Source organism: Momordica charantia, assembly GCF_013281855.1.
Source record: "Momordica charantia cultivar OHB3-1 chromosome 1 unlocalized genomic scaffold, Mcharantia_2.0 BLBB01000001.1, whole genome shotgun sequence".
Taxonomy (NCBI): domain Eukaryota; kingdom Viridiplantae; phylum Streptophyta; class Magnoliopsida; order Cucurbitales; family Cucurbitaceae; genus Momordica; species Momordica charantia.
In genome coordinates, this window is record NW_028275157.1 from 13,302,416 (window position 1) to 13,310,881 (window position 8,466).

Below are 8,466 nucleotides of genomic sequence, written 5' to 3' on the forward strand. Positions count from 1 at the left end.
TTTTTTATTTCAAAACGTCAATTATGATTTCTATACTTTTTAAAAATGACCATTTTGATCCATTCATTTTCATTTTTGTCTCATTCCATCATAATTTTTGTCTCATCTCTTTCCATGATCATAAAATATAGTTATTAATTTTTATTTGAGAATTTCCATTATATATAAAATTTGTGTTAAATTTTTACAAACAGAGACCAACAATTGATCACTTTAAAGTGGACTTACCAAAATAAATATTTTAAAAGTAGAAAGACTAAACAAGACCAAAATAAATTAAAATAAAAAGTCCATTAGTAATTTGTTTTATCACAATAATGATCAAGCTCGAATCACAAAGCTCGTATTGGATGAACCGACGTACGAATGACCTGCAAAAAACACTTCAATGCTTAAGTCAGTGCACTTATCCGATCCATATTCGAGAGAATATTATTTCGTGTACCTTGCATGAGGACAAGTTCTCTATTTATAGAGATGAGCTCCCAACAGAACTTCTGACCACTCAAAATCATGGTGTCTTGTCGGAGAACACGTCTGTCACTTTTGTGTCTGTAGATGCTCTCTTCAAGGTCGGCTCGTACCTAGCAACGGTTGGCTGGTAGATTAGGTATAGTTCTATTAGAATTTGATTGCCTATCTGCTTAAATTTAATTGTATGAATCTCTTCATTTAATTCTCCTTTATCATCATGGTGGTTGACGTCCATACGTGGCATGCGATAAATCACCTAAAACATTGTTGGGAAAATGAATGGAGCCAAAACAAATACTAATCAAAAGGAAGGAATTGGGCTTAAATATACATTAAAGTCCAATTTACCTCACTTGTCTTTAGGTTTTGTTTTATGACGAAACTTTTTTTGTTGCTAGCCGTCTACCTAAATTTTGGCCGTGGGAATTGAAGGTTTTTTGTTGGTGCACAAACGTGGCAGTTGGCGGCAAGTAGAGTTGGCAGAGAACAAAACGAGAACTTGATCTATAGTGCGTTGTCGGCAGTCCATTCTCGTGAGGTTAGTGAGGTTTTTCATTTTGTATTCATAAGTAGCTATTGTCGTAGTGCTTAGAAGCTAGATGATTATTGTTATGGCGTCTAGAGAGAGCTTTGTAGAGCATTTGTGAGACTCATTGTATTTATCCCAAAATCATAGTAGAACCCTTTGTTGCGGAAGACTGGACGTAGTCCATAGTTAGGGTGAACCAGTATAAATTGCTTGTGTCGTTTTCTGTGTTTTCCCTATTTTTCTTAGTATTGTGTGTAACTTAGTTTTCCCTGACGAACTGTGGAAAAAGAAAATATTGTTGGTAAATAATTTTTCCCAACAAAACATAATTAAACAATTTAAAAATTGTTGTAACTCTTTAGTAAATAATAAGATTGTTTTGGAAAGTAAAGTTATTTTATTTATTATATGTGTGTGTGTGGTAATTGTAACCTTTTGAAGCATTTATCGTGAAAGTGAAGAAGAAGGAACCATAATATTTGGGCATTTCATTTTGCGTTTGTGGCAAGGAAGTTACTTTAATAGCCAAATTTGCACTTTTAACTTGTAGGATTTTTATTATTTTTAATGCATTTTTTAAAGATGATTTCATATTTTAGTTATTCTTTAAAAAAAAATATGATATAATCATCCAAAAGACTATTTTGAAAATAAATTATTTTTATACAAATAAATTGTTAATAGAAATAAATAGATACACATAATAATAAGAACAATGGTTTATATTTTTCTTTTGTATAACAAATGTGAGGTGCGAAAATTTGAACCTCCAATCTAAAGGAGTAAATGTTTTTAGTATTAAGCTATTCTCAGGTTAGCAATAACATATATATTTTTATTTTTTAAGAACAATGAATTTTTTAGTTCTTAAAAAACCAAGAATTTGTAAATAACGGCTTTGAAATTATAAATAAGTAATCTTATCAAAACCATTAGCTATTATTCTCGAGAAATGACCCAATCTAGCTCATTACTCGAGAAGCTTTTATAGGATCTTTATCTAAAAATTTTTACTTCTTGTTCCCGAATAATCATTGAGTTTTCTTATTTCAAGACAACACATACAAACAGATCTGCCAATGCTTAACAAATTTGTGAACCCACTTATATGATTGTTCGTCTTTACAAATTCAAGAACTCCGAACATGGAAGCCTCTCACCCCTCAAAATTAGGGCAAAATTGACAAACAAACCTCATTTTTTCTCCCTAAATAGGGATGGTGGGTAGCCATGAAAGGTGGCATCACAACCACAACAAAACATGCATCCCACAAATGGGTCACTTCAAATTTCATGTGACAAAAATCAATAGGTTGTGAGTTCGAATCTTTTCCCCACCATGCACCAAAATAAAGTATCTAAGTTCGAGATCGAGAGACTCGATAAAATGAAAGGAGCATATTAAAAGTTCAGAGATCAAAATAGAATTCACGGACCTGAAAAGAAGGCATAGAATTGTAGTAGTGGGGTGGGGGAGTTTGGTAGGCATAATTGTAGGCATGGGGTTTGTTGGGCATGTGTGTAAAAGGCCAAATTTCAAGAAGGAGGCCCCTCCCTTCCCCTTGTGTCTTTCCCCATATTGCCCTACTTAAAGTTTGGACATCTCAACCACATCCCATCTCCCATTTTTCTTCTCATAGGAAGCCAAAATTAGGTTAACTTAAATAAATCTTGATTCACGTGCTTTCGAAATCGTGTTTGCTTAGCATATAAACTTTACAGATTTGTAATTGTGTTCCTTGACTTTGAATTTTGTTTATCTTTATTGATTCCGTCTCGTTAATCTAATTAGTTGGCTAAGACTTTTTGTTATCGTTTAGGACTTTACACACAAATCGCTGTCTTTAGAAAAAAAAAAGTTCTTAAAAAAATATATTTTTTAAAGTTTTGTGTGGAAAAAAAAAAAAAAACTTGTACTTAATACTATAACTTTTTCTTCTAAAATCACTTTAAACATTTTATAAAAGTGTCTGTTATAATTTTAAAAAATTACTTTCTGACTACCTAACTAAATATCTACAAAGAATTTGAAAATTACTTTTATTTGACTAGCCGCACTTTTTACCTACGTTAAGTGTGTGTTTGAGAGTGAAAGTAGAAAATAAATTATACTTAATTTTTTTTTTCAAAATCACCCCTTCTACCGTCACTCTGAAACACTCCCTAAATCATCTCAAAGACTCAAACCCACCCTAAAATTTTTAGAATTAAAATATTTCACTCGTTCAAAAAATATTTTTAGATTGAATATAGCTAGATAGTCATAACATTATACATATCTCCTCAAAGTTTGGACTAAAATAAAAAGTTATTACTAGCATAATTATATATATGCAAGTTCGATAGGTTTTAGAATATTTCATAGATGGATAAAGAAAAAAAGTGTAATTTTAGAACCAGAGCATAATGTAAATGATATCTATTTTTTTTTCTTGGAGTTGATGTTCGAATACACGATAATATGGAATTAAATTGAGTCCAAAAGAATTTATCCAATAAGGACCACCCTACATTTGAAGGGCGATGAGTCGCATTACACCTGACTCATGAAAGCAACCACACTATTGCAACCAAACACTTCAATTATTCTCTCTCTCTATCTCTATAAATTTTAAGGGCACACGCTTTTCTCTCTCCTCTATTCAAATAGATTTTCTTTTTAAGTAAATCAAGTGAGATAAATAGATTCGAATTTATGACCTATTGATCAGAGACATGTGCTTGAGTTGAAGTTCATATCGGCTACTTGAATAGATTTTAATAGCATTCTCTCTCGATTTTAGTGACATATTCTTGTATGTGAATGCAATTTGGAGATGGGTCAAGTTTTAAATGCAATGAAAATGTCCAGATTTCAATTTTATAAAGTATTTACTCTTTTCAAATAAGTTAAAAGAAATTATTTATATTAATATTATGTCTATATATTGTGATGGATGATGGTGAATGAGGTTAAATATATTGAGGTGGAAGAAACAAATGTCTTCTAAATAATTGTCAAATACTAAATTTTTTATTTTATTTTAAAAATTATTCACAATTATTGCTCCACATAAAATATGATGGACCCTAACAAAAAGAAGGAAAAAAAAAGAGAGAAAAAGTTGGAAAAAAAAATAATGAAATTAGAGAAGAGGATAAAATAAAATAGATTGGAAATTTGGATAGGTGAATAACAACGGTGAGTATGCGTTTATTTGATTTGATCCAGACACGTGCTTTCGGATTCTTAGTTAGATACGAAGTTGATAACCCCAACCTTTGGTGGACCATTCACATGCCTCCCACGTGTTGTACTTGATGTTTTAAATACCGGTTCGTCGAGATCTCAATTTCATGAAAATTACGATGGAAACATTGATAAAATACCGGCTGTCAATCGATATATTTAGAAAAGTTATAAAAATTATAAAATTATAACCAATGTTAACATTAAGGTCAAAAAATACAGTTGGTCCTTATACTTTCAGTAAAGTAACGACTCAGTTCTAGAATTTTCACAAGTAATGATTTACATATTGTACTTAAATTAGTTACAATTTAATCCTACCTTTAAGAAATTAGGTTAAAGTTAATGGAAGTATGATATGACTGCCAACTAGGACACATGTGTATAAATTAAAAGCCAGGTGTATAGAATTATGGATTGATTCAAGTTCGAGTTGGTTCAAATTTAGATCGAATTATGGCTTAAAAAAAAAAAAAGAATCTCATCCTTCCATTCAATTGCTCTGAGTGGTACAAGTATTGAGTGCACTACCATCATATCACATCTCTTGCCATCTTCGACAACGAGTTCTTGGACCAAATATGATTGTCCCTAAAAGTTGAAGGTCGCCAATGTCTGATGGGACTTCGCCATCGAAGATTACTACATAATAAATTTTTGTCATTAAATTGGTCAATTTAGAGTTTGCATGTATTATTTAATGAATATGTAACGTATTGATATTGATTTCAAAGTAGTTTAAAAATTTTTAGGATATAAATGTTAAATTTGCAAGTACGTAGACAAAATATAAACAATCTTACAAATTTAGGTGTTGATGTAATTAAGTTTCTGCCAAGCTCCACAAGTCGATCACGGACTAATTAGAGCGAGCTGCTGAGGTGCGACCTCAAGTTTTAGTGGGACCTTCATAGGAAACCAACACTCCGACACCCAAGTTAGAGTGAGCTCGAGCTATAGTAGATCGTTATCGGACAGAAATTACGTACCTGATATGTGGACTGGAGTGTCCCTTTTATAGGCAGGCGGGAGAGACAAGGTTGTTGGCGCCGTTCCGACCAACGGTTACGTCTGTCGGGCCCCCAGGTCGGTAGTCGAACTTGAGGTCAGATTCCTCAGGTCGGCGGAGATAGGTTATTCTCCTCAGCTCTGTATGACGTCAGGTCGACAAGTACAAGTGGTTCCTTTTTATCCCTTCTGGTGACTCCGAGCTGTGTTGGAGCGTACACTTGTCGATTCTTAGTTCTACCGCCAATATTGGGATTTAAATTAAAAAAATAATTTTTCAAAAACTTATTTGGATTTTGCAATAATTTTGATGAAATTCGAAAATGATTGTATTAGATAAAAAGAGTGAAATCATTTTTATAAAAAAGACAATGTCAAGAGGCATAATATTTTTAAAAAAAATGTTTTAAATGATTATAACCCACATGATATCATCTTTTAAAAATAATTACCCAAAATAATAATAATATTTTTTAAAAAAATTTATTATAATCCCTGGCTGTCGTGCCATCCATGTTACCTTTTCATGTCACGCTTCCTTTACTTATTTCCACCATTTTTTTTTTATGAAAAATAGATTTCCACGTGGGATGTTCTTATTGGATCATGCTTATATGGTGATTTTCAAACTCATGTGGAGGTTGGGATAAAGGATAATTATTTACATTTTAATTTCGAGAAAGATTAATTTTAGTTCTATTTGGTCTCTCCATCTTTCCTAAATTTAAAATATTTTGTTTTATTTTTTTTTAAAGTTAAATTATAAAGTTAGTAACTTTTGAGTTAGTCCGATTCATGTAGTATGTAAGAGATCTTTAACTTTTAAATTAGTACTTATTTGGTAATATTTATATTTTTGATTTTTTGTGATTTATTTTTTTAATAGCTAAAAAGAGAATTATATTTCAAAATTATATTGTTTCTTATTTTTTTTAATTGAAAAATAAACAAAAATATTATTGGTTTTACTTTTTGTGCTCTAAAATTTTAAATTGAAAAAATGAAAAATAAAATTATAGCATTAAAAATTTTTATGTTATAATTAATTTTTAATATTTTATTACGTTGGAATCATACTTTTCATTTATGTTTTGAAGAAGAGAAGCACTTAGAAATGATATTGTTTCTAAAGTTCATGCACAATTTTAAAAAAGTTTCCTGAGAAACATGAATAGTTACCCGACGTTTATATTTCTAAAAAATAATTATATATTATATACTCTAGAAGTTGAAATTTATAAAAAGAATATAATTCAAATGAAAGTCAAACTCAAATAAAGAAAATACATGAGAAGAGTTAAGTTTGTGCTGTGTTTGCAAACAATGGAAAATCATAACATTTTAAAAGTACATATAAATTTTAGGTCATGCAATGAATTTTTTTAATTATTATTATTTAGCAGAACCTAACTGTAGATAATTTTTTTAATTCATTTACCTAATGGATAGATGTTAATATAGACCAAGATTTTAAATATAGACATCGATAGAAATGCTGAGGTCTTAATTTCATAGAAATATCGATGAAAATGATGATGCCTGTAAAAGTTAGAGAAATTAAAAAATCGTAAAAAATATTTAAATTAACAAATAAAAATTCTCTTTTTTAATATATTTAAAATAATTAATATCAATATTATGTATATATTAGTGATATTTTGTTGATATTTTTCATATTTTGTCGATTTTTGTAATATGATGGAAATGTTGATTGTCTCCCACATGTCATTGTCGAACCCATGAATATATGGAGATGTCGATGGAAATGTTGACGTGTCGATTAATATTTAATAACATGATATAGACAAATATCTTAAACCAAGTATCAATTTAAATCATTAATAAAATATTAATGATGACACTAATACAATTTTTTTATATAAATTTAAGAACTTAAACAAAATATTTTAAAAATCAAGATCAAAACAAAATAATTTTCATGACGAAAACACATTTAAATTAAAATTTTATTTTATTTTAATTACGTGTGTTTATGTCTTGATCACGATAAAATAATATTTAAATGTTGATTAATAACCAGAAATAAAAGAAATGGAAAGGAGGCTGCTAATTATTTGCCTCAATAATACAAGTCGGTGAAGGTAACGATTAAAATAATAATTTTTTTATTTAAGAAAAAAATACAAACGATTAAAATAATAGTTGAAATATTTAAATTATGTATCACGTTTTCCTTGAGCTTCAAGGGGGAAAAATTCAACTACAAGAAAAAAAATGAGATTTTGATAAATTACTTTTTTCTTTTAATTTAATTAGAATTTGAAAAACATTTTTAAAAAACGAAGAAAAAAAATTAAATTGATTATCAAACAAATTTGTTGTCAAAAACTAAAAATAAAAAATAAAAAATAAAAACGAAATGGTTATCAAATATTTCAACAATATTCTTGTCCCTCGTTTCTTTATTTTGAATAAGTAGAAATAAAATTGTCTTGCGTAAACAACATATCTTGTGTCTTATTATTAATAAAAAAAATAGTAATAGGTCTAATAAGCATTTTCTGTTTTTTTTTTTAAAGAAAGCCTTTGTTACTTTTTATATTAAATATTCAAATATTTTAATATTTATTTTGCATGGTATGGTAATGCATTTATTTATATTTTGAAAAAAACTGGAAACATTTTATTGTTTTCAAAATTTATATATATTTTTATAAATGTGTGCAAAAAATAGAAACACTTACCAAATTACCAAATAATTATGTTTCTAAAAAATAAAAAACAATAAATTGGAAGTTGCCAAAAAGACCCATCAGATAAAAGATTAAAAAGGAGGGAAAAAAATTATTACCATTTCACTTAAAACCATTTAATTTTTCCCAAATCACAAAACTAACAATAATGGATATAAGTTATTGGTAGAGCCCACATTTATTAAGTTGGATACTTGGTGCATTTATACCCAAACATTACTCATTTAATATATAATTTTATTACACAACTCCCCCACTCAATTTGCTAAGACATTTATTATCATAATTAAAGTTAATAATTTGATCATCATTTTGTAATTATTCAATGAAAAAATTGTTAAGAAAATTCGAATCTACAACCTCTAAATTGATCAGTATGACAACCTAACATAGCTCAATTGATTAATGCATTTATTTTTTATTAAGAGTTGATGAGTTCGAGTCTCCATCGTCATTTAAAAAGAAAAATAAATACAACTATTTGATTGATGAACTATTACTATTGAAACTAT